This window comes from Delphinapterus leucas, chromosome X (genome assembly GCF_059928025.1).
Source record: "Delphinapterus leucas isolate spDelLeu-1000000601 "Yukka" chromosome X, BTC_Dleu_Yukka2, whole genome shotgun sequence".
NCBI classification, from domain to species: Eukaryota; Metazoa; Chordata; class Mammalia; order Artiodactyla; family Monodontidae; genus Delphinapterus; species Delphinapterus leucas.
Window position 1 is genome coordinate 56,333,117 of NC_143150.1, and position 9,602 is coordinate 56,342,718.

General features: G+C 34.2%; 1 non-coding gene across 1 annotated transcript; it reads right to left on the reverse strand.

Annotated features, from left to right (window-relative positions):
• Positions 1-617: 617 nt before the first annotated feature.
• On the reverse strand, positions 618-690 carry TRNAG-UCC (transfer RNA glycine (anticodon UCC)). The gene has a single exon. It is a non-coding gene; the product is annotated as a tRNA-Gly (tRNA).
• Between the last annotated feature and the right edge of the window lie 8,912 nt (positions 691-9,602).

Sequence of the window (9,602 nt, forward strand, 5' to 3'; positions counted from 1 at the left end):
TTTTAAACGATTTATTATGTATGATTTTCTCCTTATCATTGGAATCTTTGCTAATATTTGAGAAAAAATATAACAGCCTCGGTTAATTTGACAGAATGGAGATTTTTTTTTTATAACTATTGGAGAAAAAAGAGGGAGCCTGGGAAAGTTCTATTGAACACTATCATATAGTGAGTATTCCTGTGCCATAAACAAAGAGATTTGGACTAATGACTAGCCATTAGAGCGATAGTGAATTATATTGGTTTTCTATTGCTGTCATTACAAGTTATCACAAATTTGGTGGCTCATGTTGCACTCATTTATTATCTTACAGTTCTGTAGGTCAGAAGTCTGACATGGATCTTACAGGATAAAATCAAGGTATTGGGAGGGCTGTTTTCCTTTCTGGAGGTTTTACAGTAGAATTGGTTTCCTTGCTCATTCAGGTTGTTGATACAATTTAATTCCTTGTAGTTTTAGAACTGAGGTCTTCCTTTCCTAGAGGCTGTCAGCCAAGGGCCATTCCCAGCTTCTAGAGACCATTAGCATTCCTTGGCTAAATGGCTTCTACCCTTCATCTTTAGTTGTTTTTTTTTTTCTTTTTTGGCTGTGCCGCATGGCTTGTGGGATCTTATTTCCCCAAACAGGGATCGAACCCGTGCCCCCTGCAGTGGAAGTGCAGAGTCCTAACCACTGGACCACCAGGGAATTCCTCTACCCTCCATCTTTAAAGCCAGCATTACAAATGTCTCCTGTCTCTTCTTCCACCGCATCTCTCTCTGACTCTTCTCTCTTTCTTTTCCATATTTAAAGGCTCATGTGATTGCATTGGGCCTGCCCAGATAATCTAGGATAATCTCCCTATTTTAAGGTCCATACCTCAATCATACCTGCAAACCCCCCATTTTTTTTATAGATTAATTTTGTTTATTTATTTATTTATTTTTGACTGCGTTGGGTCTTTGTTGCTGTGCGCGGGCTTTCTCTAGTTGCAGTGAGTGGGGGCTACTCTTCGTTGCAGTGCACAGGCTTCTCATTGTGGTGGCTTCTCTTGTTGCAGAGCACGGGCTCTAAGCGCCCAGGCTTCAGTAGTTGTGGCATGCGAGCTCTAGAGCGCAGGCTCAGTAGCTGTGATGCACGGGCTTAGTTGCTCCGTGGCATGTGGGATCTTCCTGGACCAGGGCTCGAACCCGTGTCCCCTGCATTGGCAGGTGGATCCTTAACTGCTGCACCTCCAGGGAAGCCCCTGAAAAATCCCTTTGGACATGTAATGCAATAGGTTGCACAGGTTCCAGGAATTAGGGTGTGGACATCTTTGGGATAAGAGGCATTATTCCGCCTACTACAGTGATCAATAGATTTAAAAGTGTTGAACTGCAACTAGTTTTAGGAGGATACTTGAAGCTCATTTCTCATTTTAGGGTTCCAGAGCCCTCTATAGGTTCATATCAGCTATACAGGAAGAACCCTAACTTCATTCTCTTGGTTGAAAGCCAAAAGCTGGAAAAGCTTCATGTCAAAACTGGAATTCAGCTGCTACCACTATCATAGTAGGGGAGAGCCAGAATGTCAGTCACTCATATGTGAAGGACTTCTACATGTTTGATTTTTCTATTAGGGTATCATTGTGCTAGAGAGTGGGTCAGTACAGTCGAACACCTTATTGGTTTGATATATAGTTCAGTATTTTTGTCACATCTTAAGCTGTATTCAGCAAAATCTGTTGTTAAAATATATGAAAGTAACATCAAAAAGATAGTTTTCTATAGAATTTCTATGACTACATTTTCTGTAGTAGTTTACCTTAAAGATAGAGGAGATGAACTTGTAGATTTTTTTTGATGATTACACTAAAAAAAAATTGAAATTTTGGAGAAGAAATGTTCTCTTCTTTCTCTGCCCTATTCTTTCTACCCCCACGTATGCAGCAGTATTTGCATATGCAGTGGTTGAGTAGTAAGGTTACGGATATATTCTTAGAAAAATGTATTGGCAAAATATTTGGTTTGTTTGAACAATGTAGTGGCTGATTATAAATGATAGTGAGAATTCTCCTAATACAATATTTTTTGGGGAAGAAGTTTTCAGAAATTGTAACTTTGGAGTTAATTGAAATTGTTTTGTGGTAAAGGAATTTAAATAAATAAGGAAAGGAGTTTCCTAACTGAATAAAAGTTCTTATTCTTGTTGTATAACAAAAATTGTAATCAGTTATTCAAGAAAATATGCTCTAATAGATTATTTCAAAAGCATTAAGTACATTTCTCATTACTAGTTCTTCTGCTGTAAATAGTTTTTTATATCAGACTAATACATTAAAATGAAGCACATTAGGCCTATTAAAACAACCATTTACTAAAATACCCTTAAATTAGTTTAAAAATTGAGTAATTAGCCCCTGGCTAAGATAACATCACATTTACCTGTATTGCTGTTAGCTTATGGCCCAGTATTATTACTGGTATTCTCATTAGCTGTTATATGTAAGTTGGCTGCTAAAGAATGCTTTATGTTTTCAATTCTGTTTTAATAAAAAAGGACATTATTGTTTCCTCAGACTGTAAAGAGTAGTAGTTCTAGACAAACAATGTGAATTTCTTATTTCAATCACTGTGACAGGTGAAATCATAAATATAAAAAGAACCTTCTCTGAGATTATGTATATCACATGATGCAAATGTAAATAAGTAGAAGACTCCCTTTAAAAAAAAGAATTAGACAAGAAATCCTTAATATGGCACATGGAATATTGAACCTAATTGGTTCTCTGTAGAAAATGTTTTGTGGTAGTTAAATACATGTTAGTCACTTAGAAATAGAAAACTATTAGGGAATCCTTTCCAATTGGTTATACCTTATAGCAAAACCTTGAGCTCCATAAAGATGAGAGGGCAGAGCTAAGATTCTTTTGTGACACAAGATCAAAATCATGGATAAAGAAAACTAGTTGGGCCACCTTTCAGCCTGCATATTCCATTAACAGCATTTCCAGAATTGCTAGGCTATTTGCACCCCACCCCTGCCATATTCTCTACAGGGGAGGAAGGGTAGTACAATGGTTAGCATCACCTAGCTTCAAACCTTTAATTACCACAAAATATTTGTGTAACCTGAAGAAGTTACTTAAACCCTCTGTGCCTCAATTCTGCCATCTGTAAAATAGGACAAATGATAGTGTCTACTTCATTGGATGCTATAAGAACTAAATGAGTTAGCATGAATAAAACAACTAGCATGGTGCTTGGAACTTCATGAACACCCGGTACTATCAGTTGATATTATTATTGTGCTCATGACATAGGTTAGATGTCAGCATCATTTATCACTGATAATGTTAACTCTGGTAACTTGGTTAAGATGATACCAGCCAAGTTTCTTCTTTCCGTACTCTGTCATTAGAGGCAAGGTTCAGCCCACACTCAAAGGGAGGAGAATTAAGATCCACCTCTTGGAAGGGGAGATATCAAAAAATGTGTCCACATATGCTAAAACCAACACAGTAATTAATAAATATTTTGGAGGAGGTACTTGGAAGCTCTACAAATATCCTCATTCTCCTTATTGTTTCGCCAACTAATTTAACATGCATCCATGGGTTCTGCCTTCAGCAATTATTGTATTGTTCTAATGGTGGTTTTCCATTCTCCTCATTCCTTTTTCATGTATTAATGTAGATGACTCCCTTAATGCACTATGCCTGTGTGTCTTTGATCATGTATTCACTCTGCCTGACCTTGCCCTTCTGACCCATCACTCCCTCAATGGCAAATACCTCCTTGTCTCTTAGACTCAGTACAAGAGTTACCTCTTTTGAGAAGCCTAGCTATTCCACTTCCCATCCAAAGTAGTGCTTGCCACCTTTTTAATTCCCGGGGCCCTGCTATATTTTAAGACTATCACGTGACTGACATATATTCGTTATTGAACTTTTAAAAGTGTTTCTCTTATGATGCTCCTTGAAAGGCAGGAATTGTTTCTTATTCATCTCTCTATCCCCAAGTGCCTAGTACAAAATCTGGGACATTATAGGAAAATCAGTAAATGCTTGTTAGATGAATGAATGCATAAAAAAGAAGTTGGGAAAATTTGTTCTTAGTTTCTGAGACATTTATTCACAAACTAGACCCAGACTTAAAAGGAACTCAGCATATCAAAGAACCCACCTTATTTTTAGCAGCTTTGTAAGATATACGTTAGACCTTACACATTTTTCTTTCATCCTCCTCTCTCTTTTATCCTGTCTCAGTCCTATTTTTCATTCTACCATATTCCACCTGAAACCATCGTTTCAATCAGCAGGCTGTAATTGGTTAGGAACAATGGGAGGTAGAAGAGTTACTAGTGAATGACATCAAGGAGTGACCAGAGAGGTAGGAGGAATAACTGGAGAGAATAGTGTTATAGAAGCCAAAGAAGTTGACTAGAAGGGACTTACATATCAGAGAGCTCATAAAAGGTATGAACTGAAATACAACCATGAATTTAGCAACAAGGAAGTTATTGGTAACTTTTGACAAAGTTGTTTTAGTGTAACTATGGAGGCAGAATCCATGAATTTAAGATAGCTAATGTATGCTATTGAAAAGAACTTGGCTGTCAAGGAAAGGAGAATGAGAGAGTAAGAGCACGAATAATCTAGAGGCAGATGCAGGATTAAAGGAGAAGTTAATTTTTGTTTTATTTTGTTTTACTAAAACAAAGATGTGAGCACATATATGCTTTGATGGAAATAAGCCATGAGGTAGAGAATACCTGGAAGAGCAGTGGGAAAGCATGCTCTAGATGAGCATAGATAGAGGTCATAGGAATCAATTGTGTTGAGAGAACCTCTAGGCCAATATTCCTTAAAGGCTCTGTCCCTGCCATAATTACTTTTCAGGATGAGGAAGGAGAAGGAAAGGTTCAGCTTCTCTTGTATTCATACACTTGACTTCTACACATTACCCTCTCTCATTTTAGAGGAAGAATATATATATACACACACTAGGGGTAGGGGATTGTAAGGCCCATCAAAGGCATGAATCATTCTTTTGAGCACTCACACCTTTGGAAGAAAACACATTTTTGACCTTGTAGTGTCTGGCCTGTATCCCTGAGATGTCCTAGAAAATGGCTTAGTTTGGAAGAAATACAAGAATATCACACTCCTTCAGTTGCTATCTAACATTTTTCTCTCACATAAATTATGCAAGTTCATTTAAAGAAGTGAGTAAATATTCTTCCATTTATTCAAACTACTCAGACTACATTTGGAAAAGTATTGTAGATCAAGAGAAAGAAGCTTTCTGGTTGCTCTTTTATTTAGAAATTTAACTAGCTTGTCAGATGCAGAAATTTTGGCTAGCTTGTTAGAGGCAGGGTATTCTACATCTTTTATATGCTAGGCTAAAATTTTGTTTTACTGAAATTTTGTGGTACATTTTTGTGGAAGAATATTTTCTGCTCTGTTCAGCCTTTTGCAGTCAAGTTTAGTTTTCGTGCCATTTTTGAGGCATGGAGATAAGACATTACTGAAAATGGTATATCCACACATAGGCTATGGCACTGCTTATCCTCCCTTACATTTCAAGGTTTTTCTTCAATAATGAAAATAATACTCAGAGGATATTTGAAAACATGATTGCATCTGAGAAATGATTTTGAATGTTCCGGTACTTAATCATCTTTAACTTGCTGACATCTTCAGAGTAGTACAATGAAATATAGGCATATCCAGGGAAATATTTTTTAGACAAAATTAAAAACACTTCTCTTGCCAAATACATTCAAGCACTTTATTACAGTCATTTCTTTAATCTTCCAAACTATATTGTTTTGCATAGTAACATTATATTGTAGTACTACATTATTAAAATAATAATTTGCATAATGGGGTCAATTTTCATTTAAAATTTTTTCCTAAATATATATTTACTGAATCTAGACAACAGTATTATTTTTATATGACTTGTTTGCCTCTAGTTTTAGATTATTAAAAATGCTGTATTTAAATGTTTGGTATACATCTTATTGTGTTCTATGTGTTCTCTGTTTTAAGGGTAAATGTTCTCAGAAGGCAAAGATATCAAACAGTGCCTATTCTTTGTCTTGCTCAGTTTCTTTAGAAAACTCCCTGCAGTACTTTGCATTCAGGTCATCTGACAAATGGATTAAGAGTGTTTGAGTGAGAAATGGATTGAGCAGGGAGGGTAAGTAACAGAGTAGATGGAAAAATGGCCCAGGAGAAGAGATAAAGTATTTCTTACAAGGATTTATGACATTCTCTTTTCCTCTTTGTTTTCTTTATCTTGTGGCCAATTAAAAAATGTTTAAAATTATAGGAAATAACTGAATAGTGTAATAAGCATCCATGTACATGATGAGTCCCAGAGTTAACAAATGTTAACATTTTCTTCTTTGTGCCTTCGATATTTATATAAACCAATAGTTCATTACAAATAAGATTGAAGGCCTCTTTGTTCTTGTTTCCTTCCCCTTTTCAACTGCTAAGTAGTAATTCCTTGAACAAATACAGTTTACTTACTCATTCCCCTGTTGAAGAACATATAGGTTAATTCTACTTGTTACTATTAAGGGCAGTGGCCCTGTGTACATATTTTTTGTTGCACAAATGCAAAAGTTTCTGTAGAGTATTTAACGGCAAGAAGAATTTATGGGTTTAGGGGATGACAGTATTCATTTCTAATAGATATTTTAAAGTTGCTCTCTAAAGCAGTTATACCAATTTAGATTCTGGTCAATAGCATGGAGAGTTCATGTTTTTTTACATCCTCAACACTTTTTTTTCATAATTAATTTTCTTTTTACCTATTTGGTAGCTGAGAAGTGGTATTTTACTACTGTTTTAATTTTCATTTCTCCGATTTCTGGAGATTAATATTTTGTTTTACTTTTACTGGTCATTCAGTAAAATTTTCTCCTGAGCATTTCTCATTTATTGCACCCTTTGATTTTCTATTGTATTATTATTATTATTTTTTGCTTAAGTTCATTTAAAATTCTGACTACTTCTAATTTGTCTTTTGTATATGTAGTAAATATCCTTTGCAAGTATGTTTCAAGTCCTTTAATAAAGTTTTCAGTGTCTCTTTTCATATATAAGTTATGTTTTGGCGTGGTCAGAGTTTTTTTCTTAAATTTGTTTGTGCCTTGTCAAAGAAATCTTGTTATTTCCTGAGAACCTAATGACCAGTCTCCTATATTTTTCCCCCAATAGTTGTGTGTTTTTGCTTTATAATACTTGTTAATTGCTTTTAATTTAATTTTTTAAAAATGCAGCTGGAATTTATATCATATGTATGATCTGAAATAGGAATATATTTCTACTTTTCCCCAGCAGGTAAAAACGTCAATCGTCGCAACACTATTTATTGAACTGTACATCTTTCTCCACTGATTGGAAATGCTGCTTTCAAGCTCCCATATATACTTATATTTATATCTGTTCTCTATTCTGTTTCATTAATCTGTGTCTGTCCTGTACAAATAGCACACTTTTTCAATTACAAAATTTTATAAGAAGCATTTTTAGCATGTTACTCCCTTTCTGCACCCAGTGCTTTTTGTTTTTATCAAAATTGTCTTACATACACTTAAAAACTTTAGGTTTCTATAATAATTTTTACAATATTTCATTATGAACCATTTCCAAACATACAGCATATTTGAATGGGTTTTACAGTGAATCACTATATATCCACCTTACACCCATCAATATTAACATTTCCCTATAGTTGTTTTAGCTCATATCTATCCATCTATCAACCCTTCTGTCTTTCTATAAATATATCTTTTTTTCTGTTTTTGGTGCAGTTTCAAAGTAAATTGCAGGCATTAGTACTTCTCCAAAATACTTCAGTGTGAATATCATTAACTAGAACTCAGTATTTGTTTACAGTTTGTTTCTTTTGCTGTAAAATTTACATACAATAAAATGCATCTTTCAAATCCATATGCAACCATTTTTCTTTTCTTATTATATTACCTACAAATTCTAGTACAGTTTGTAATAGTTACAGTGGAAGTGGGCAGTGACATTATTTTGACATTAATTTTAGTGGTACTGCTTATAATTTTATACCATTAGTGATGATGTTTGCTATAGGATTTCCTCTTTGTTTTATTGAGGTATAATTGACATATAGCATTAATTTCAGGTATACAACATAATGATTTGATATTTGTATATATTGCAAAATGGTCACCACAATAAACCTAGTTAACATCTATCACCATACATAGTTACAAATTATTTTTTCTTGTGTTAGGTACTTTTAAGATTTACTTTTAGCATCTTTCAAATCTTCAATACAGTATTATATTATTAGCTATAGTCACCATGCTGTACACTACAACCTCATTACATACATTTTGTAACTGTAAATTTGTACCTTTTGACCCCCTTCACCTATTTCGCCCCCACCCCCAGGCAGCCACCAATATGTTCACTATATCCATGAGCTCATTTTTTTTGTTTGTTTGTTTTCAAACAAACAGATTCCATATATAAGTGTGATCATATGGTATTTATTTTTTTCTGTTTAACATATTTCATTTTGCATAATGCCCTGAGGCCCTATGGCAAGTTTCATTCTTTATGGCTGAATAATATTCTGTTGCATATCTATATATCTATATATTTATATCTATATCTATCTATAGATATATAGATGAAACATTTTCTTTATCCATTCATCCATCAATGGACATTTGGGTTGTTTCTATGTCTTAACTGTTGTAAATAATGCTACAATGAACACGGGGGTGCATATATCTTTTAGAATTAGTGTTTTTGTTTTCTTTAGATAAATACTTAGAGGCAAAACTGATGGATGATATGGTAGTTCTGTTTTTAATTTTTTAAGAAACCTTCATACTGTTTTCCATAGTGGCTGCACAAATTTATATTTCCACCAACAGTGTATGACAGTTTACTTTTCTCCACATCCTCTCCAACATTTGTTATTTTTTGTCTTTATGATAATAACCATTCTAACAAGTATGAAGCAATATCTCACTGGAGGTTTAATTTCTTTAATAATTAGTGATGTTGAACATCTTTTCATGTGCCTGTTGGCCCTTGTATGTCTTCTCTGGAAAAATGTCTATTTGGATTTTCTCCCTATTTTTTAATTGGGTCGTTTTTTTGATATTGTGTTCTACAGCTTCTTTATATATTTTAGATATTAACACCTTATCAGATGCATAATTTGCAAATATCTACTCCCATTCACTATGGTGCCTTTCATTTTGATGATGGTTTCCTTTTCTGTGCCAAAGCTTTTTAGTTTGATATAATCCTACTTGTTCATTTTTGCTTTTGTTTCCCTTGCCTTTGGAGTCAGATCCACAAAAATATGACTAAGTTAAATGGAAGTGAGGTTACCACCTTTCCTTTCTTTTTTTTTTTTTAGAAATTTATAGTTTCATGTGTTACATTCAAGTTTTTAATCCATTTTGAGTAAATTTTTGTGTACAGTGTAACATAGTGGTCCAGTTTCATTCATTGCAGGAGGCTATCCAGTTTTCCCAACATTTAATGAAAATACTGTTCTTTCCCCATTTTATATTCTTGGCTCCTTTCTTACAAATTAATTGATGTATGTGTCCTTTTATGCCAA